We start from the raw sequence: 22,639 nt of genomic DNA, 5'->3' as shown, positions 1-22,639 counted from the left end.
CTCAGACGGGGCGGTTGCCAGGCAGAGGGTCTCCCCACTTCTCAGACGGGGCGGCCGGGCAGAGACGCTCCTCACATCCCGGACGGGGCGGCAGGGCAGAGGTGCTCCCCACATCTCAGACGATGGGCGGCCGGGCAGAGACGCTCCTCCCTTCCCAGATGTGATGGCGGCCAGGAAGAGGCGCTCCTCACTTCCTAGATGGGATGGCGGCCGGGCAGAGACGCTCCTCACTTTCCAGACTGGGCAGCCAGGCAGAGGGGCTCCTCACATCCCAGACGATGGGCAGTCAGGCGGGGGCGGTCAGGCGGAGACGCTCCTCACTTCCCAGACGGGGTGGCTGCCAGGTAGAGGCTGCAATCTCGGCACTAAGGGAGGCCAAGGCAGGCGGCTGGGAGGTGGTTGTAGCGAGCCGAGTTCACGCCACTGCACTCCAGCCTGGGCGCCATTGAGCACTGAGTTAACGAGACTCCGTCTGCAATCCCGGCACCTCGGGAGGCCGAGGCTGGCAGATCACTCGCGGTTAGGAGCTGGAGACCAGCCCGGCCGACACATCGAAACCCCGTCTCCACCAAAAAAATACGAAAACCAGTCAGGCGTGGCGGCGCGCGCCTGCAATCGCAGGCACTCGGCAGGCTGAGGCAGGAGAATCAGGCAGGGAGGTTGCAGTGAGCTGAGATGGCAGCAGTACCGTCCAGCTTCGGCTCGGCATCAGAGGGAGACCGTGGAAAGAGGGGAGAGGAGAGAGGGGAGAGGGGAGGGGAGAGGGGAGAGGGGAGGGGAGAGGGGAGAGGGGAGAGGGGAGAGGGGAGAGGGGAGAGGGGAGAGGGGAGAGGGGAGAGGAGAGAGGAGAGAGCTCCTTTGTGCTGATCTCTTATCTCATCCTGTGACTCAGAATGCCTAACTTCCTGGGAAAGCAGCCCAGTAGATCTCAGTCTCATTTTACCCTATTTAAGATGGAGTCACTTTGGTTCAAATGCCTCTGACAGATATACTTCTTACCCATTGTTCTCAGCTTGGGGCTTTAACCAACATTCTGGGACACTGGGAAAAAATCTCACTCAATATTTTGTTACTTAAGAAAAATGATTTTCGTTAGCTTGAAATTTATTCAAGAAGATGAGAGAACAGAATTTCAAAACCCCCTAAGGATGTGAGTGAAGTCATAAAATCATAGACATTTTACAGCTTAAAGGATCTCAGAAATCACCACCTTCTCTTGTCTTTTCTTAAACTTTTATTTTATGTTTAGGGGTACATGTGAAAATTTGTTACATAGGTAAACACGTGTCATGGGGGTTTGTTGTACATATTATTTCATCACCCAGGTATTAAGCTCAATACCCCATAGTTATCTTTTCTGCTCCTTTCCCTTTTCCCACCACCCCCCTACCTTTTCATTATCTATGAAAAAATCATGTTCCAAAAAGAATAATTGACTTGCCCAAGGCCATGGCTATAGGGCTAGTTATGAGCAGTGCTGGGTCTGCCTATAGATTCCTCACTTCATGCATCCACAGGGTAGAAGAAAGTACTTTTTTCCTTCATTGTGATGCTTCCCTGTTATTATCATCCTTATTTTTATTATTGACACATACTGAAAAAAATTTATGACTGACAGTGTTTTGAGATATTAAAATTATAGTTAAACACATTCATCTGGAACACCATCAAAAGCTGAAACAGGAATTTTTACATATTCTTTATTTTGCTTTTATGAGGAAGAGGTAAATGACATGTAAACAAGTTGCTATTAGAAACTTACCCAAAAAAGAAGCTTTTAAGATATGTCATTTCTTGATGAATCTGGTCAATACAGTTTCTCCCTATTTGAAAACTGAAATAATAAACCTCTACATTTCCATAATTCTTTGCCACTTAGAGCTCTTCTTTTCCTTTCTTTTTTTTTTTTTTTCTGAGATAGGATCTCACTCTGTCACCTAGGCTGGAGTGCAGTGGCATTATCACAGTTCACTACAGTCTTGAACTCCTGGGTTCAAGCAATCCTTCCACCTCAGCCTCTCAAGTAGCTGGGACTACAGGTGCATGCCACCATGCCCAGCTGAGTTTTAAATTTTTTGTAGATGTGGGGTCTCGCCATGTTGCCCAGGCAGAACTTTTCAAAACATCATCTGAAACTCTGCATTGAGAAATTAGGTTATAATGATTACCCTGAATCACTGCAAATGACTTTTGTTTTTGTTTTTGCTTTAATAGGAGAAAAGGCATACAAACTTATTTAACATGCACACAAAGGAAACTTCAGAATAAAGACCCAAGCCAACAATAAGGTACAGAATCTTATATTCCATTCTGAGGTTATAGAAAAAAATGTGAGCTCAGAGTGTAGCCCAAAACTGGTTATGTTGGTAAATCAGGTTTAGTGGCAAGACAGATTATGAGAGGGAGAAAGGAAGACGCCGATCTAGCAAAGGTAGCCTTGTTATATGGATGAAGCCTCATAGAGAGCAGTGCTCCGAGAGAGTAGACAGTAAATATCTTTTCAGACCTTTAAAGGTGTCAGTCTCAGTTAATCTCTCCTAGATCCAGGAATTGCCTAGAAAGGGAAGGCCTCGCTGCATTAATGAGGATTCTCTACAGCTACAAATTTCTCTCACCTCAGTCTGCTGGCCATGCAGCAGCCATTTCAAAATGACTTTTGAATAGTCCAAAGAAGATGGAATTTTGTTCTGTATAATTTAGTGTTAAGTGTTTAGAAATAGTCCTCCCACTTGTGATATTGGCAGATGGAAATTGTCAGCTAACTAGTATATTCCAATAACTGAAGTACTTCACTTTCCCAGCCATTTTGAATGTTGGATTGCCATTCCAATGTGCTTCCAATGGGCAGTTGCTGTTGGCTAAAACAAAGTTCGTAAATCCTTTTGTATTAGTCAGGGTTATCCAGAAAAAGAAACCCAATAGGAGATATAGATACAGATAGATATATAAATATATAGATATAGATAAAAATATTGGTGATAAAATACGGGCTCACATGATTATGCAGGCTGAGAAGTCCCACAATCTGTCATTGGCAAGGTTCAGGCCCAGGAAAGCTGGTGATGTAGTTTGAAGACCTGAAAGCCAGAGAGCCAGTGGCTGTAGATTCCAGTTCAGGTCTAACAGCCTGAGAACCAGGAGTCCTAAAGGCAGGAGAAGATGGATGTCCCAGCTCAAGCAATCAGGCAAACAGCAAGTTCATCCTTCCTTCATCCCTTTGTTCTGTTCAGACCCTCAACAGATTGAATGATGCTTTTCCACACCGGGGAGAGACAACTGTTTTACTCTGTCCGCCAATTCAAATTCTAATCTCTTCTGGAAGCATCCTCACACACATACCCAGAAGTCATGTTTAAATAGCTATCTGGGCATCCTGTGATCCAGTCAAGTTGATACATAAAACTAACTGTCACAATTTTTTTTCTATAGTATGTATCAAAAAACCTTAAATTATATTCTAGAAATTTATCCTAGAAAAATACTAAACAAGTATGAAAAGCTGCTTTACAGTGATATTCAATGTGGCATTTCTTATAATTTTCAACATTAAGGAATAACCTCCCTGTCTAATAAGAGGGGAATGGGCCCAAAGATATTATATAGTGACATAATGGAATTCTACACAGTCAATAAAATGGTGATATAGAAGACAATTTAGTGACATCTGAATGTGTTAATGCCATTTTCTTTAGTGAAAGAGTAAGGTGTCAGAGTGTGTAGTAAAATCACGCTTTTGTTTTAAAAAGTTATGTATCTTTAAGTTTGTGTGTACAAGAAAGAATATTGCTGAGATATGGACATTTTTGGCTTGCTGCCCCTAAGAATCTATTTGTATGAGTTGTTAAGACTGATATTCATGAGATCTTTATGTTTTTTGGCTCAAGAAAGAGAAAGACATATTGGGGATGAAGATAGCCAAAGTGATGGAGGGAAAAGGCGGTGGGAATGATTTCAATGGCGTGGACTCTGTTTCAAAACCCAGCCAGAGTCAGGTTTTGAGTCTCAAGTGAGAGAGAAGTTAGGGAGAAAAGCTGAAGAACTATGTTGGTAAAAGTCTGCTAGTCTCTGGGCACCAACTATGCCACTTCAGAATCTAAGGAACAAGATGGGCCTTACATTTAAGAGAGGGTCACTGGTCAGCCTCTCTCCACCCTCCCACTCATTTCTGGCTGGCACCAGCACAGGGTGCCTGTGCCCACCAAAAGAGCCATCTCATGGAGAATAGCAGCAGCATGGATGGCAAGCAGGCTGGAGCAGGAAAGAGTTGTGTTCCCAAGCATATATGAGACTCCAGGATCCTGCAAGACATGCCCCGAGGGACAGCTGAAATCCACAGGGAGCAAGTGGGGGCTGGGATCTGTCACAATGTGTATAGTAATCTAATGTAGGTTTTTCAACCTTGGCACTTGTTGACATTTTTGAGTGGCCAATTCTTTATCATTGAGGGCTATCCCGTGCATTGTAGGAAGATTAGTAGCATTTCTGGCTTCTACCCACTAGATGACAGTAGTCCCAACTCATTCAGTTGTGACAACCGAAAAATGTCTCCAGATATTGTCAAATGTTCCCTGGGGTCAAAATCTCCCTAGGCAGAGAAGCACTGATATAATGGAATCACAACTACAATGACAGGTTAGTGAAAATTGGTGCATGATAATGGCTAACATTTAATGAGTCTTTGTAGTGTTCTGAGCTTTATGGTTTTAACTCATTTAATGCTTACAATAACTTCATGAGGTGGGTTCTATACTTATCTTCATTTTAAAGATGCGGAAATGAAAGCACAGAGAAGTTAAGTAACTCACCCAAGCTTACACAGCTGATAGGTGGCAGAGCAAGAATATGACCCCATGCAATCTGGCTATGGAGACCTTGCACTTAAGAAATGCAATAATATATTAACAATTACGGACCTTCTATGTGATTGCCATTGTTCTTTGTAGGTTTTTATTTTTGTATTTTTCTAATTTTTTTCCAGTAAAAGAAGTCACCTTAATAATAATAAAAAAACATTATTTAGCAAGTAATTTACTAAGAGCCAGTGTTGCAGGACACCTGTATGAGCCCGCTTGCATGGTGAGTATATCCCAGCAAGGAGCCCCATTGGGTGTCCTTGTGCACAATCCCAAGAAAAGACCAAGATGGCCAACATAATTTTACACTTGGACTGAAAAACAACGGTATAAAAGACAGACTTGGCAGGGTGTGTATTTTCTATGGTTTGCTGAGTCCAATCTTCATATCGTCTCTCCTAACTCTGCAGTGAATGAATTCGTAGTCGTCCACGCTCCATGGCTCACCACCCGCAGGCACTCACCTGAAAGCAGGCAGAGGACAGCCTCTCACCTTCAGCAGCAATGGGCTCCTCTCTGCGTGGTTGCTGATGCTGTTCCTGGGTGGAGGGGCTGGTAGTGTGTGGGTGAATAGGCATGGAGGCTGAGGCTCTGGGAAACAAAGGGCTGAGCCCATAGGCTTGGACTGAATCTTGCCCATTTGTCAAGCGCTGGCTATGGGAGGCACTCGGGGTGATGATTCCTGCCAAGGCTGGGGCTGGCAGCTGAGCGCTTCGCAGAGCCTGCCTGTCAGTCACTGCTTACGCTCATCCCTTAATGGCTCTTCCCTTGTCATTTGCCTGGTGTCGCTTTTATCTTAAGTGAATTTAACAATGGTGAAAGGTGCCAGTCTGAGATCCCCGGAGAGGAGCTTTGCCGGAAGAGCAGTTAGAATGAAAGTTGCCTCCATCAAATTGCCTCCGCTGCCCCATCTCAGGAATAAGTAACCCCACGGCTGCAGGGGTACCCCGGAGGCCTGGCCGAGCCAGCCGAGCTCTTGCCACAGCTCAGCAGGCAGCCTTAAGGGAAGCCAGCTGCATGCAGGTCTGCAAAACTGGAGACATCTTGCAATTGCTTTTTTCTTAATTTCCACACCCAGAAGTATTTCAGGAGGAATTTAATCTCTATGTTTCTGGTTCATTTACAATAAACTTGTCACAGGATTCTTTCCAAAGAGCCATTTGGTGCCCAAGAGGACTTGTGAGCTTTTTAAACATATATCCATCTTTAAAAAAAAATCTTGAACTAACCAGGTTCAAAGCAATGTCTGAGCCACACATGAATAAGAGATGGTTTTAAATTTCAAATCCCGTTAAATTCCCAAGAGTGGTTTTTTGAGGCAGCCCATCTCACAAATCAATCAATGGCAGGTGAAAGCAAGTATCAGTTTACTGTCCCTGGGTTGGGAGTTGAAGTTAGGGTGTGAGATGGGTGAGCAGGAGAAGTAAGAATAGAGGAAGCAAGAAAATAGACTAGCCGAAGGCATAGTAACTCCAGTTACTACTTCCTACCTCTTACTATATACTAGGTACTATGCTAAGTTCTTACAACACTGTAGCAATTTTCAGATTACCAAGAAACTTTCCCTGTTTTATACATGAATAAACTTAAGTTTAGAAGTTAAGTAAGTTACTCAGTTCACGCAGCTAGTAACTGATGTATCCAGACTGAATTCAGCTCCTTCTGAATGCAAATCAGCAACATTGAAATGAGTGGGGAAAATGGAGGAAAGAAGAAGAAGCTCAGCCAGTTCTGGGTTCCACCCTTTTCCACCGCCCATCAGGGTTCTATAATGCCAGAGCCTCTTTTTCTGTTTCCATCCTCATCACCTCAGAAAGCATGGTGGGATGGAGGGCGAGTCTGGCTGATTCCAAGACATCTCATTGTGCAGACTACAATTGCTCCATTTGAAGAGCTTGCCTTCATTGCAATTGCTGGACATCACCTCCTATTCACCTAGCAAATTAAGCTTGAGGTACAGCTAGGAAGAACTGAGCTCTGGCTTCCTGACCTTTGAGTGAAGCCTGACTTTACTTCTGAAGGAAACTGGAGGCAAATGATTTCCGAGGCACTGAGGTCAGTTATTTCTGTGGACCTTGTATTTATTCATATTTATTTATTTTTTGTTTATTTATTTTTTGAGACAGAGTCTCACTCTGTCACCCAGGCTGGAGTTCAGCGGTGTGATCTCCACTCACTGCAGCCTCCACCTCCCGAGTTCGAGCAATTCTCCTGCCTCAGCCTTTGGAGGAGTAGCTGGGATTAGAAGTGTGAGCCACCACGCCCAGCTAATTTTTTTTTTTTTAAATATTTTTAGTAAAGACGAGGTTTCACCATGTTGGCCAGGCTGGTCTCGAACTCCTGACCTCAAGTGATCTGCCCACCTCAGCCTCCCAAAATGTTGGCATTACAGGCATGAGCCACCATGCCCAGCCAATTTTTAAGACAAAATTTATTTGTATGTTCTGAAGATTTAAAAAAGAAACAGGGGTGTGTGTGTGTCTGTGTGTGTGTGTGTAAGATATCTGTGAGAACAGAGGACAGTTTTCTGCTCTACCAGGACCTGAGTTTGCTTATCACAGTTGAACAACAGTTTATTTGAGGCCTTACTTCCCTTGCTATGTAGTTCATGAAGTGCTGAGGACCTCTGATGGTAGGACTGTTGTATTTGACATTATGTATGCCACACAGAAAAACAAACTATCAGATGCATTTATTTTGGTTGTTTTTTTATCCAGCACCACTGCCTTCTGTGCAGTTTATAAACATGAGCATAGATCTCTCCAAGCGTGAAGGCCACTCGCATGCTGCCCAGTGCTTATTTCTCATCTATTTAAATATGCATGAACACTGTGCTCACCCTTTTCTTTAATTAAGGGCTTTCCATTGAATCAGTAAGTGTAGAACTCCCAAAAGAGAGGATGAAAAGCGCTCATATGAAATCAACCCACTGAATAGGATCTGAGAGGACCTTGGCCACAAGGCCTGCCACTCTAGAAGGAAGTAGCTCATAGGTCCAGGCCTGAGCAAAGAGAAGCTTGAGGTGATGAGAATGTGTGAAATGAAGCCCAAGACAGGGGCTTTCCCTGGGTCTCCAAGGTTTATAAATACTTCTGGATGCAAAGGCATGGAAGATGACATACCTCTATCCACGCTCAGGAGATGATGTTGGTAACAGATGTAAAAAGGTTTGGAGAACTATAAGGAGAGGGGGAAATGCCAATTTCAAGAGGCAGCAGCTCCTTGAAACACCTGGGATAGCTGAGTCCAGACTTGATTGGTCTCCCTCTACTGTCAGCTCCTCTGGCAACCATGGTCGACCCCATACAAGGCAGTACTTCACCACAATCAGGTTAGTATTGGCTTTTCCGGCTTCATGTAACCCTGTGTTTCCACAAATCATCCCCTTCTCAAAACCTCCAAAGGTTTCCCCTTACCTGCACAATGAGCTCCAAACTCATTTCCTCAGCCTCAAAACTCTTTGCCACTTTTACTTTCAATATTTCCTCAACAACGTGCACAATGAATGCTTTACCCTATTAAACCTGATCCATTTGTCACTTAGGGGACCCTCTGTCCCAGTTTTCCCAGAACACAGGATTGTTGATGCTAGAACCAGGAAGTCCAAGGCAAACTGGGATGAGGAGGTTGCCTATCTAAGCCACCCCTGGATGAACACATTTGAATTGCTCTGCTTCCATACCTCTCATGCTTCTCCCCAGCTTAGAATGCCACCTGGTATTTTCTCTACCTGTTAGAATTTATTCATCTGCTAAGGTCCACATCAAATCCTATCTCCTGGGGGAAGCTTTTGCAGATCCCCCACTGTGACAATCCATTTCTCTTTCCTTGGAGATTCCAGTAGCTCTGGTTGTCTGGGGGACTGTAAGAGGAAGGAATTGAGTAGACTGGTTGGGAACATGAATTTAGGAGGTAGACAGATGTGAGTCTGAAATGTGATTGTGACCATTGCTGATTGAATGCAAGTCATTTAGCCTCTCTGTGCCTGGGTTTTCTCGTGGTTAATTGTGGTGGGACATGTAACTATAATACCTAGCTTTTTGGGAGGTTGTGAAGATGAAATGAAATCATATATATAGCACCTGCCTCATGTGGTATATTGATATATACAATGTTACTATTCTTTGGTTCCTTTATTCAGTGAATATTTGTTGAGTGCCTTATATATGCTGGGCCCTGTTCCATGAAACTGAATCAAACAGATTAAAAAAAAATGCCCTCAAGGAGCTTAGATACTAGTGGGGAGTGGGGGAGACATAAATGTAAACTATAAACTGTGGCAGATGGTGATAAATGCTAGAAAAATAAAGCAGCAAAAGGGAGATAGTGAAGGTTTTATATAAGGTAGAGAGTGAGAGCCTTAAGCAAAGACCTAACAAATGTGAGGGGTTGAGCCATGTAGATATCTTGAGCAAACAGGCTTCCAGGTAGAAGGGACAACAAGCACAAGGTACTGAGAAAGACTGTGCTGGAGATTTTGGGATAATATGACTGGAGCAGAAGGAAAAAGAAATGTGGTAGGGAATGAAATCAGAGGTAGTAGGAAGGGCAGACCATGGAGGACTGTGGAGGTAACCAAATTACAGTGGCTTATTCCTTGCACAAGAAAGCATGACCCTGAAAGTGTTTTGGACAGAGAAATCCCATTTTCCGACTCCTCATTTTAAGAGTCATTCTTGCACTGGGTTGAGGATAGACTATAATTGCGGGCAAAGGCAGAAACAGGAAGACCTGTCAGGAGACTGTTGTTGTAAAACTGGGTGAGAGAGGAAGATGACTTAGGCAAGGGTGCAAGAAGTGAAGGTTATGAGAGTGGTTAGATTTTGGCTCTTTTGGGGGGTAAATCTTGGCTTTTTTTGGAGGTAGATTCAACAGGACTTACTAACAGAGAGTAGCCTGACTCCACTCAGGAATGACTCAAAGGCTTCTCTAAAGAAGGATAGCGTCACTTGTCAACTGAGATGAAGACTGGGGATGTACAGGCCGGAAAAGAGTTTAGCTTTGGAGATGTTACGTGTGTGATTTCTTTTAAACATCCATATGGAGTTGTTGTACCATGTTAACCAGGCAAATCTTCCTTTAAAAAATAAATCTCAGGCTTATTTAGTAGTTCAAGAGGAGGGTAGAGATTAGTGGGGGATAACTAAAGCCCTTCCCTGAGACCTCCCCAGGTACTACTACCACTACTCAACCAGAAGCTCAGATTCACCATCTTATCCTTTTTTTCTGAATCTCCCTCAGTTCTTAGAACAGGACTGGGCACAATGAATTTCTGATTTGTATTGTCTAGTGACAACAGAACTGTAGAGCAGGAACTTTGGGTTTCAGGAGCTCTTTTAAAACAGAACCTTTGTGCTTCTAAGGCCTTTTCATAAAAGAACCCTGCCCTCCACGTGGAAGCTTTCTGAAGGCACCCAGCATATTCCATAGTCCTGCGTGAACCTTAGTGAACACTCAGGTAGGCAATGCTTGGTGGCAGACAACTTCACTCTTCCAGGTTCCCCAGAAACAAGAGAATAAAAGGCAGAAGATGAATGGCCTTTGCCTCTGAAACAGCTGCTACTGCTCCCACAACTGCATGGCCAGTTGATTTAGAGATTTGTGAAGAGAGCCTCTGAGCCCCTCACTTCTGCCAAGTGAATTGCCGGGAGCATCCCATGGCAGGAGTTATCGTTCTACTCCAGGTGCTGCAGGACAAATGCCCTGGAGTTGGAAGATGAAATACCCTTGCTCCTAGAGGAAGCTGCAGGCACGACCTGGGCACACATGTGAAGATGAAGGTTATCCTGCCCTGAATAGCCAGCAACTTGGAGCTAAGTCAATAACACTCATCAAAGACTAATTCCAGAGGGAGGCACCTAGGACTTGCTGTTGCTGAAAGACTGATAATATTGCTAACTCTCCCTCATTTATGTCAATGAGGTGGAGGTGGGCACCATGGAATAGTTGCTCCAAACAATACATAATCCAGAAACTAAAACCATTTCCCTTAATTGTGAATGATATACTGATCTTTTTGCCTTGTTCAGGCCACACTTTGCAGATATTCCAGGTACCAACTGATTTGCCATAGTCCCATTCCCCTCCCACTCCTCCACTTCCAAAATAATTGTTCTAGAAAAATATTTCTAGGATCAAACAAATTTGGCAAATTCTGGGTTAACAAACTGCAATAGGTTTCTTTGTGCAGGATTTCTCAAAACTTTAACACGCAAATACACACTGAAATTTTCCAAAGGGAAAGAACATGTGCAGTAATATTTGAGCAGAAGGACCTGTTTACCAGAAGCACCTATTAAGGCAAGTGTTCCCCTAATCACACTTTGGGAAATGCTGCCTTAGGCTAACATGAAAATGGTTTTCATTCTCTGAGACTAAATGATGCTTGGGGAAAGGGCCCAGGAGCATGCTGAGGACTGGATTTTTCAAGTGCCAGGAGATTTAAAAAGAAAGGAAAAGGCAGAGAGAACTAATCAGTCCAGGAGCATGAGGGGGCCGTCGATTCTCCTGCCTGGCCTTTACTGACTCACTAGCTTCTGGCTGAGGGATCTGGCTCTATGAGAAGGGCTTTGCCTTCAGAAGTTACAAACAGGCATTTGCTTTAAGACCTGGCTGGCATTATGTAGTGTTAAAGGAAGGAAAAACTGAATGAACACCAAAAAATTTCACCCAAGGCTACTTTTAAGGGGGAGGGCCTATCAAAATTTACATACCCAAAAGGCTTCTCTTAAAACACAACCCTCAGACCACAGTCCTTGCTGCAAAATTTTGGCCAATATTTTCATGTAATGAGAAAATCAGAGAAGTTAATAGGAAGTATAGGGGGTTTCAGTCTAACCTACTCTATCCGTCATTTCCTCTGCAATATATGGAAAAGCCATCCTGTTGCTATTTGAACACCTCCACTGGTTGGGGGTCTCACCACCTCCTAAAGCAGCTTGGTCCATTGTCAGACAGCTCTAAGTGCATGGATCTAGTACAGTAAACTTTACTCCTGACTAACATGATCCCAAATTTCCAGCATTCTCAGTGCTTGCTGCTTTGAGCATGGTATGCGCTAGCCTCTTCCAGTGAGTAATGCAGAGCCTAAAATAAAGCAATAATAAGTCAGATAGACTGAGAAAATGAACAGAAAGAAACATACAAGTAAAACAGCCAAAAAACAGCAGTCTTCACATTTTGTACTATTTGGGGGAAAGCAAACTTATGAAGGTGCCTTTTCGGTTAAAGAGGAAGGTTGTTTTGCAGGGAAGAACAAGAGGATGTATGTGAAAGTGTTTTGAAGAACTCACTGGGTCATACACCTAAGTGTAAGGTATTTATTAGGGGATTAACATTGGGAGCTATCACAAGGCAGGGAGAATAGGAGGGGGAGAAAGGGTCTGATTGCTAAGAGGCTAGTTGGAATGAGAGGAAAGCAGTGGAAGGCAGGAGCGTGAAAGATCCGGAGGAATCACGTGTAGAGGAAGAGGGTCAGTAGATGGTTACGTGTCCTCCTGAAAAATCAGTTTCTACTTATGAAAATACTACCTTGGTCACCACACACCCTCAGCTATGTTGCCTAACTCAGAAATCTGGGCATCACCCTTAACCTCTTCTTTTTCTTCATCCCACTATTCCTGCCAACCTGTTGTCAAGTGTGGAAGCCCTCTCTCTTAAACACAAGGAAGCTGTGTGATGTGTTCACAGACAGTAGGTGCGGTGCCCATTATCTTTTAATTAAGATGAACTAAGAGCCTTTTAACATGCAAAGCAATGACAGGCAAAAAACTTCCCTGTGAAGATCTCACTGTATCACTGGGCACCATTTACCCAATCAAGGGGAGATGTACTTCTGGACAAATGAGGCATCAAGACTCAGTTTCTGGATCAATGACAGCACCAGAATGAACTAAAAGGCAGGAACGCCCTTCGTTGGAAGGATTCACTGCCTCCCTGCATCTCTGAATAGACAGCTGCCTTCCTCAAGACGTGTTCTTTACCCTTGGACTCAATTGCTCCTGGACACCATCATGAAGCCACCGGGCACGGCAAACATCACCTGACTCCAGCCTCAGACTCAGCTGAAGACGTCCTGAATCTTCACTCACACTGGGGTCCTTTAGGGTGCTTAAAACGAGAAGATAAGGGGATGTCCTGAAAGAAGAGCTGAGTGACAGAGTGATGTGCATATGAAGCGGCAGGGATCTGGCGAGTGTGTGTATTATGTATGCACACATGTGTGTATATGTCTATGCATGTGCACAGGGGAAAGACAGGTTAAGCTGCGGTTTCACATCTTCTCCAGCTGCCTCCACCTGGAAAACTGGAAGATTCTCCGACTCTAATTCACAGAATTCTCTTGGGGGTGGATTGATTATAGTACTTAGAGATACTAATGATTTACAGGGACTGGGAGGTCTCCCGATTTGCCTTCAGGCCTTCAATGACCTTTGACAGCTTTCTGTCTCCATCCATGTTCTGTCAGCCCAGAATTCATCACACCCAGCCAAGCCCAGTGTCATTTCCTGGCTGGAGCAGCTTCCTTAACTTACAGGACTCTGGACCTTGCCTGCATCTTCCAGTCTCCCTTAATTGACCTCTCTGAATTCAGTATCTGCCTACCTTATTGCATATGTCCATTCTAGGGATGTCAATATCACATGTCTACTTTCACGTGTAAACCAACATGTGGAACCTGTGGTTAACTGTAAAATGCCACTCAAGGGCATTAAAGATGTATACTTTATGAAACGCTGTCTAGGAGAAAAAAGTGATAACTTCAGCAAGCAGTTTGCTTCATACTAGAATCCTTCCAAGTGCCTTTCCCTTTGCAGTTCAAATCTTGTCCCTTAAATCACCAGTGTACTTCCTCCTGGGTCCTCAAACTCTGGATGCCAGTCCTTCCTAGCCAGTCCTGTTCTGAGGTGCTGTATATGCCCACGGAACGATGAATACTTAAAACTTTAAATTTGGAAGTCACCTATTTTTGGCCACCTAAAAGCTCCCATGCAGACATTTACCTGGAATTGTGCAGTTTTCATCTGCCTTTACACGCTTAAGTGGATCTTAATTTTAGGTGTGAGTGAGGCACTAAATGACTTCATTTGAGACTAGGGGGTCTGGTTTTTAGGAGGGGCTATAAGACTGATGATTCATGATGCATTCAACACTCATGGGGTGGGGAGAATGTGGTGTGAAGTAGGCATGAGCTGTGGAATCTGGCCTGGGTCACAATCTGGATTCTGACACAGGGAGCCTTAATCTCTCTGAACTTTATGCATGAAGTTGATCATTGTGAAAATTGAGTGAAATAATGCGTATAAACCGCCCGGTACATTATATACATACAACAGGTGCTCAATAATGGCAACTTTTGATTATGATTTATGAGCACCCCTCAGATGTAAGGTGTTAGGTGTTGCAACACCTATAAAGATTTATTCCACATTTGGGTGCAACATCCAGGCTTTTTTTTTTAAAGAGTGCAAATCCACGTTTATTTATTGACTTTCCCTTAGTTTAAATCCTTGAGGGGTACAACATGACTCGGATTCTGTGTCCAATAGCCTTAGCAGGAAGATTGCTTTGGAATTTGGCACGTTCTCGGAGTTACCTTTCCCCAGATTACTCTGGTTTTGTTTAGTTTGCCGCCAGGAGTCACTATGTTGCTCTTTGCTTTGTATACGTAAGTGCATCACTAGTTCAAAGAGAATTCTGTTTAATCTCTGGCATAACCACCTTCGACTTTAAGAAGAGCTGTGTGCTCCCTTTGGTTCCGGAGACCCCGCTTATAGCCAGTAAAAATGGCCTTGGACCACAGCCTTCCAGACATATTTCCTTTTAGAAGTCCTGTTCCCTGCAGGCCTCCACAGGAGCCAAGATGGCGGGAAGAGAAAAACAACATCCAGGCTCTTACTTACCATGTCAATGCTTCTCAGCCCTGGCTAATTCCAGAATCACCTGGAGGCTTTTTTTCTAATTACAGACTTCTGATACTACAGTTGTCCCTCGGTATCCTGGGGGAATTGGTTCCAGGACTCCCTCAGATACCAAAATCCTCAGATGTTCAAGGTCCTCATATAAGTTGGCTTAGTATTTGCATATAACCTATACACATTCTCCTATATACTTTAAATCATCTCCAGATGACTTATAATACCTAATACTATGTAAATGCTATAAACAGTTGTTATACTATACTTTTAAATTTTTCTATTATTTTTTGTTTTATTGTGATTTTCCTTGTTTTCAAAATTTTTTCATTCAAAGTCAGTTGAATCTGTGCATGTAAAGCCCATGAATATGGAGGATAGACTATACTTTAAAAAATTCTGATTTAGCAATTTGGGGTGGGACCTGGGAATCTGTATTTTGTAAAAGCTGTGGGAATTACTCTAATGATCAAGCAGAGGTTGGAAAGAGCTGATTTAGAGCCAAGTGTATCTGGCCACTAAATCAGTAATTCTTAAGGGCATGGTAATAACAAAGTTGCTGGTGCAGTGGTTGATGAAGATTTTCTTCCCAAATAAACACATTGAGCATCCCCCTTCAGCCAACCAGGGTATAGTAGAACCGGAGAGGAGGATGTGTATATATATTTTTAAAGTTTATAGGTAGTTTTGCTATATCTCCTCTTCTCCATTTCTATTGGAAACCCTTCTACGGGACAGTCTTGGAGCTCAAACCCCAGTGGGATGTCAGCATTCATATTCTCTGGCACCATTCTTGTGCCTTGTGACTGTGATTTTATAATTCCACATTCATAACTTGAATTCAATTTAAGACAATGCCAAAAGGATCTCCCAGAAAGCAATATGATGTTGGGAGAAGAAGCCACTCAGGGCAGATTTGCCCCAGAAACTGATTCATGAGATGTTGTAAGTCAATGACAATCAGAACTAGGGGGTAAAAGGCACTGGTCATTTTGCAATTCCCAGCACTAAAACAAATACCTAGTTGTTGATTAGTTTTCAAGTCCTGGAGATAAGTTGCCTCCAAAGAATGAGAAGTTAGGCAAGTGGGTAATTTCATGTTGAAATATAGGAGTAAAGGATGCAGAGTGTCCCTTGAGAGTACCCAGCTGCAAGATAATAACCCCAAGGGGCAGAAGGCAGGTGCAGCCTCTCCACCAAGTGACAGACCAGCTGGGAGGTGCATCCACTTACTTTTCACAGCAGCTATCCTGGATCTGAGAGGCTTGGAAGCTGGAAATAGGTGCTAGCCAGAGGTGTGTTTACTGGAGGTTGGCGGGGGCAGAGGAGAAGAAAACAGGGAGATTGAAGACAAGTGTGCATCCTGATTTGAGAAATTAGCAAAGACTGCAGGTCTTCAGGAACCTGGACAGTCTAAACATGGGAGATGACTACAGAAGCAATATTTATATGAAAAGATGCTCCATGAGAATGTCAGCCCCATGACAGCAAGAGCTTTATCTTGTTCAGGCCGTCAATTCTTAACCAAAATGATGCATCTTGTTCAAGTCAGATATAAAAAATAAAGCACATTGCTTCTGTATTATCAGGGAAGAAAAAGCAAAGGGGGAAAAGCCACTATTTAACAGATACCTGTTCTGTATCTGATATTTTAATACCTTGGTTCCCAAACTTTGTTGCACATTTCAATCACCTGGAAAGATTTTAAAACTCTCAATGCCCTATACCAGTTAATCCACAATAACTGGGGGTGAGAGCCAAGCATCGGCATTTTCTAGAAGATCCTCTGGTGATTCCAATTTGCAGCAAAGCATGAAAACAACTGGCTTCACACATTATTCTTTTAATCTAAAAAAAATCCTGTGAGACAGGCCTCATAAAGTTAGCCCTGTTTTACATATGAAGAAGGATGATAAAAGGATAATCACTTGTCCAAGATCAACCAACAATTAAGAGCCTAACTTTGGTTAGCTTTAAAATTTAAGTACAACACTTATCCAGTGGCTATACTCTTTTCATAGCATATACAACTGCTCAAATTGTTGTAATAAAATGCCAGTTTAAACAATAGAAATTAATTTTCTTGTGGTTCTGGAGGCTGAAAGTCCTAGATGAAGGCCCGGCAGGATGGGTTTCTGGTGGGGGCTCTCTTCCTAGACTGCAGATGCTCAGCTTCCTGCTGTGTCTTCATAAGGTAGGGGCAGGGGAAGAAGGAGGGGGAAGACAAGGAGCAGGGGGAGGAGGAGAAGAGAAGGCATTAGCTCTCTGGTGTCTTTTTCTTTTTTCTTTCTTTCTTTCTTTCTTTTTTTTTTTAACAGAGTCTTGCTGTCACCCAGGCTGGAGTGCAATGGCATGATCTCGGCTCACTGCAACCTCCGCTTCCCGGGTTCAAGCAATTCTCCTGCCTCAGCCTCCCGAGTAGCTGGCATTACAGGCGCCTGCCACCATGCCTGGCTAGTTTTTGTATTCTTAGTAGAGAAGGGATTTCACCATTTTGGCCAGGCTGGTCTCAAACTCCTGACCTCAGGTGATCCACCTACCTCGGCCTCCCAAAGTGCTCAGATTACAGGTGTGAGCCACCGCACCCGTCCTGGTGTCTCTTCTTATAAGGATATCAATATCAGATCAGGGCCCTACTTTATGACCTCATTTAACCTTAATTATCTCCTTAAAATCTCAGTCTCCAAATATAGTCACACTGGGGCTTAGGACTTCAGCGTATGAATTTGGAAGCGGCACAATTCAGTCCATGGCACTCAGTAGTTTGGTATCATACTTACCATTCAGTAGATAACCCATCATTATCCTTCACTGATAGGAAGCATATTCATCATCTAAGAGTAAATGTCAGTTTTTGTGAGATGTCCTCCAACTCACTGAAGAAAGAACAAGAAGCCATAAACTAAAATCTCTAGTATAATGAATTGAGGCTTAGATACTAGAATGTATTTCCTGAACAAGATTGTTCAGCATTTTTAAACAAAAAACATCTAGAAATTTTTTCTGCCTCTGCTTCTTTAAGGAACAAGTGAAATTTCAGATGAAATCTGAATCACACTTTTGTGAACCAAGATATTCCAGGAAGGATGGCAGATCAGAACTTAAGCAGCACTTTCTCCCATGCGGGCTGTTCTGAGGATGATGAAGCATTACTACTGATGCTCAGAGAGAAGCATGCCTCGCTGGTCTAATTCTGTGTGGCACAGGCACTTTGCTGGTCCAATTCTATGTGGCACGGGCACTTTTCAGGGCATTCAGCATTTGGCGAACCTCCACTTACACTTTATCCAAGATGGAGGACAATTTCTAACTCTTCATTTACTTCTATTTTTATTCAAAGATAAGACCCTCACAGCAGAAAGGAATTACAGCCCAAATTAGCTGTGGAAGTGGTAGGAAAAGACCTCAGCTCTTTGCGGGAGTCCTAGTGCCTAGGTGCAGATGAAAGGACTTTATTCTCATCTTGTTAGTAAATAGACAGCTTTCAGACAGGACTAAAGAGCCGAGATCTTTGAGAAACCATATCAAATATGAGACAAGAAAAGTAAAAGCCTATAAAAGTTATCAAGAAAGAGAAAATGATTAAAACTGGAAACTACGTACTAATAAAATAGATGTGTATTGTTTAGGAAAATTCTCAAATAGAAAATTAACAAATAATGAGTATTTATAAAAGAAACGAGTAATTTCAAGGATTAGCATAGATTTACTTTGAACAATTTATACACCCCTAATGCATGTCCTTATTTTGCTATGATTATTAGACTGACATATCAGGAAAATGCCACATGTCTATTTCAGCAAGACATTTGACAGTATTTTAAATGGTATCCTTATGAACAAGATAAAGAAGTGTGAGCTGGCTGGAAATTCAGTTATATGAATTTATTGGAAAACTCATAAAAATTCACATTTTAGACTGATATTAACAATGGGAAAATTTTAAAATAATAATTATCTTATTAATTATTTTTAATAATTATAGTATTCATGATAACAAATATTTATCTACTGACAGTGTTTTACATGTACTTTCACTTTTTAAAAAAACTCATGGTCATTAAGTCTCATTGGTAAACTTAATGCAGTCTTGTTAAATATTTTTGGCAATTATTTGGTGAATATCATGCAAACAGTTTGGGGTGTCAGAAAACTGGGGGACAACACTATGTTGGATTATTTAAAACAGAGATATTGGAAAAAATTCAAGTGATTTTCAAACTTTGCTGATAGCATCAGAATCTTTTCCTTTAGAACATTTTTGAAAGACAGATAGTTGTTAGCATATAAAAGGAAAGTTCTTTGGACTCTAGAAGCATCAAATGAGTCTCACTCAGGAGCAATGTCTGTATTAAAGGCCTACATACATGGTAACTTGAATGTGAACATAACACAAGGAAGTTTGCAGAAATCAACTCCTGCCCTCAAGGAACAGATGACCTAGAACTAATAACAAAGACAGACAGGAAGGTATGATGAGATAAAGACACCCTAATAGACAACCAAACACACAGCCACAGCCAGACCCGTGAAAAAGAGTGATGGATTACAGTGAGTGCAGGTGGCTGGTTCAGATGCACAGATGGGGGTAGGAGGAGAGAGGGCTCAATCTGTGTGCATGTTCACGTATGAATTTTCTCCCATATGTGCACTGGGGGAAAGCAGAAGGAATATGAAAGTTTTTGTCAGCAACTGGAAGGACAGCCTCTCCTTCATAAAGAGGAGAAACAAATAGTTTGTCATACTGCCTGGCTACTTCCTCAAGCATTACCAGAGAGTACTCTCCCTGGATAAAGCTTGTCCCTTGGGGTGCAAATGGCTTGCCTTTTCCTCTTGCACTCACATGCAGGAAGGGGAGGTAGAATCTGCCTTGAGTTCACCCCTCCATTGACCCCAGTCCTGGAGCTGCCCCACAGACCTGGACAATGCTGAAAGCCAAAGGTCACAGGAGTAGAGAAGCAGCAGACAGGTGAGGAACTCCAGAGAGATGAGTCCTTGCCCCAGTGTACTAGAGGTAGGGCTGCTACTGTTTGAGTCGTACCTGGATGGGATGAAAAGGATCAGCCACCCAGTGGAAAGGGGCAGGTGTTCTAAGCCACCTTGTGATTTAATATGCTGTCTATGGGGTTTCTCCCAAAGTAGATGGGAAAGTCTTCAAAGACAGGAAGATGTTGTCCGCCCACTCAATCTGTCCCTAACTCCCCGCAAAGGCTCCTAAAACATATGGAGCTACTCTAGAACAGTGTGTCTCAGGGTGCTGTGGCTTTTCAATCACCTAATTTAGCTGCCTTTGACACTTGATAAATACAAAGTCCTAGAACCTGTCACATAACTGCTAAATCAGAACCCCTGGAAGAGAGTTCAGAACCTGAATATTTTAGATGCTTCACAGATGATAGAGATAAACACAAGAGTTTGTGACGCTTCACAGATGATGCAGATAAACACAAGAGTTTGTGAACCAGCGTCCCAGAAGACTTAAAAATCTCAGCTGTATAATGCTGGATTCTGAGCCAGACAGGCTGAGTTTTAAATCTCTGCTTCTTGCTCACTGTAAGACCTTGGGCAAGTTACCAAACCTTTCTACACCTTGATTTCCCCATCTGTAAAATGGGGATAATAATAATCTCTACCTCAAAGAGTTGTGAGGATTAAATGAATATACAAAACACACATGTAAAGCACTTAGAACACTGACCAACACACAGTAAACCGTCAGAAGTGTAAGCAGTTATTATCTGATCCTGCTCAGTGTATGGAGTAGGAAGTAGAAGTGCAATTCGAGAAGCAATGCACAGCCAGTTGAAGACTCCATGACAACTAAAAGCCAGGTCTTTGTACTTTCCTGACAGGGCACTTTCTGTTTTTGTTTCTTCCCTTCAGGGCACTTTCTGCTTTTGTTTCTTCCCTTCTCTCTCTCTCTCTTTTTTTTTTTTTTTGAGACTGAGTCTCACTCTGTTACCCAAGCTGGAGTGCAGTGGGTGATCTCGCCTCACTGCAACCTCCACCTCCTGGATTCAAGCGATTCCCCTGCCTTAGCCTCCTGAGTAGCTGGGACTATAGGAGTGCACCACCACAGCCGGCTAATTTTTGTACTTTTAGTAGAGACAGGGTTTCACCATGTTGGCCAGGCTGGTCTTGAACTCCTGATCTCAGGTGATCTGCCCGCCTCGACCTCCCAAAGTGTTGGGATTACAGGCGTGAGCCACTGCGCCCGGCCTCTTCCCTTTTCTCTTCAAGGGGATTCCAAAGTTTGATGCTCAATCACTAAGAATGATCCAAACGTGCTTTTCATAAACAGTTCCATAGGGAAAACAAAGAAAGGCTAAATACCATTTGGAGAACCAGTTCCAAGTGCTGCCAGCGTATGTTTGGTCAGAACCCAGGCGAGAAGTCATGATCAGAGAGTACAGCAATGAAAGACTCCATGGGAGAATCTTGGCCATCTCTTTTATGGGCCAGGAAACCATGCCCCTGAGAGTTGTAGTGATTGATGTGCATATGATCCAAGATTATGACTTTAATGCACAACTCCTGACTCCCAGTCCAGTGCTCTTGCCCTTTCCCGACCCTAGGAAATGAGATGCCATGTGCTTTGGAGCCACCGAGTCTGAGCCTCCTGGATGGGACATTTTGCAGACTCCTCCACGCCCAGATCTTTTGGCCTGCCTTCCGACAATCCCTCCACCAGCCGACAGCCATCTGCATACAGCTGTGACAGCTGAGGTTAGAAGGCATTGCTAAGGAGGACTTGGAACAAACCAACTCAAAAGTGCTCAGATTTTAATAGAAAAGGCCTTCAGGGATTCTTCTAAATCATGCAGAGCAAAGCAGTTCTTAAAGTGACCCCAGCCTTGTCCTTTTTATAACTTCCTCCAAATGAGGGGTGGTTGGGGACTCATACAGGAACAGCTCCTTATTCCTGGCAACAAGTTTCAGTGATACTGGGTGTCTCTGTGACCAGCTGTCCTTTAAGGGTTCTCAGCAATAGTCTTGGTTCCAGCCTAAGGATTCCCATGAGGCCCCTCTTCTCTTCAGCGCTGTGTCTACTCTTCAGCCAATAAAGGTCAGCCCTCTTTCACCCACTGCTTCCTCACATCCCCTCTTACTGTAGGTAGGGTTCAGGGTCCACATTTCTGGCCAGCATTCAGAGGAGAAAAGAGGATTGGCATGAGCAGGCAGGAGAGAGAGAGCCTGGTGCCTGGAAACGACTCAGCATCTTGCCCTTGTTACTAATAATCCTCCCCAAATCACCGAATGGTTTCTGGGCATTAAAGTTATCGTTTGCCATAAACCCCTTGTCTGTTTTCTGGAGAGTTTAATATATTGCAGGAAGTTTCAACCATAAAAGGTGATGGCTGCGCTCCTGTGAGTGAGCTGGACGCCTGTAACTTATGACCTTCATAAATGTGAGTGGGTCTCGCGAGCAAGTCCATCAGTCTTTGGAGTAATTCTGCTTTGTAGTAAAATATTTTACTGTGCACACTCCTGTCAGCATTTACCTCAGTGGTGTGGAGACTTCCCGTTCCTGCTGCCTCTTGCTCCCTACTCTTGCACCATTTTCAATGATCTCAGTCTCAGACTCCAGTCTGAGACACACAGAATCATCTGCTTTTTTAGGGCTGCAGCCCAGCTCAATCCAGGGACTTGTGGGACTTGGAAAGCGGCAGAATCAATGTAGCATTATTTATCACTGTGACATTTTGGGTACTTTTTTTTGCTTGCAGAACTTGAAGAAGTAAGCCAAGAAAGCCATCACTTTAACCAGGGAGGGTCCTTCATTATCAAATGGGGCTGTGCTTGAAGACGATTCGCAAGCTGCAGAGTCTTCTAGAAGCGGGAGACTTTTTGTCACTCTGATGAAGCATGGCA

At 43.3% G+C, this 22,639-nt stretch overlaps 1 pseudogene; it reads right to left on the bottom strand.

Moving 5' to 3' along the window:
- Positions 1-14,354: 14,354 nt before the first annotated feature.
- LOC107974168 (large ribosomal subunit protein eL33-like) lies at positions 14,355-14,709 on the bottom strand (annotated as a pseudogene).
- Positions 14,710-22,639: the final 7,930 nt, after the last annotated feature.

The sequence above is a fragment of the Pan troglodytes genome, chromosome 1 (assembly GCF_028858775.2).
Source record: "Pan troglodytes isolate AG18354 chromosome 1, NHGRI_mPanTro3-v2.0_pri, whole genome shotgun sequence".
In the NCBI taxonomy this organism is placed as follows: domain Eukaryota; kingdom Metazoa; phylum Chordata; class Mammalia; order Primates; family Hominidae; genus Pan; species Pan troglodytes.
The sequence above is the reverse complement of the archived record's forward strand: the minus strand, read 5'-3'. Positions and strand labels throughout refer to the sequence as shown.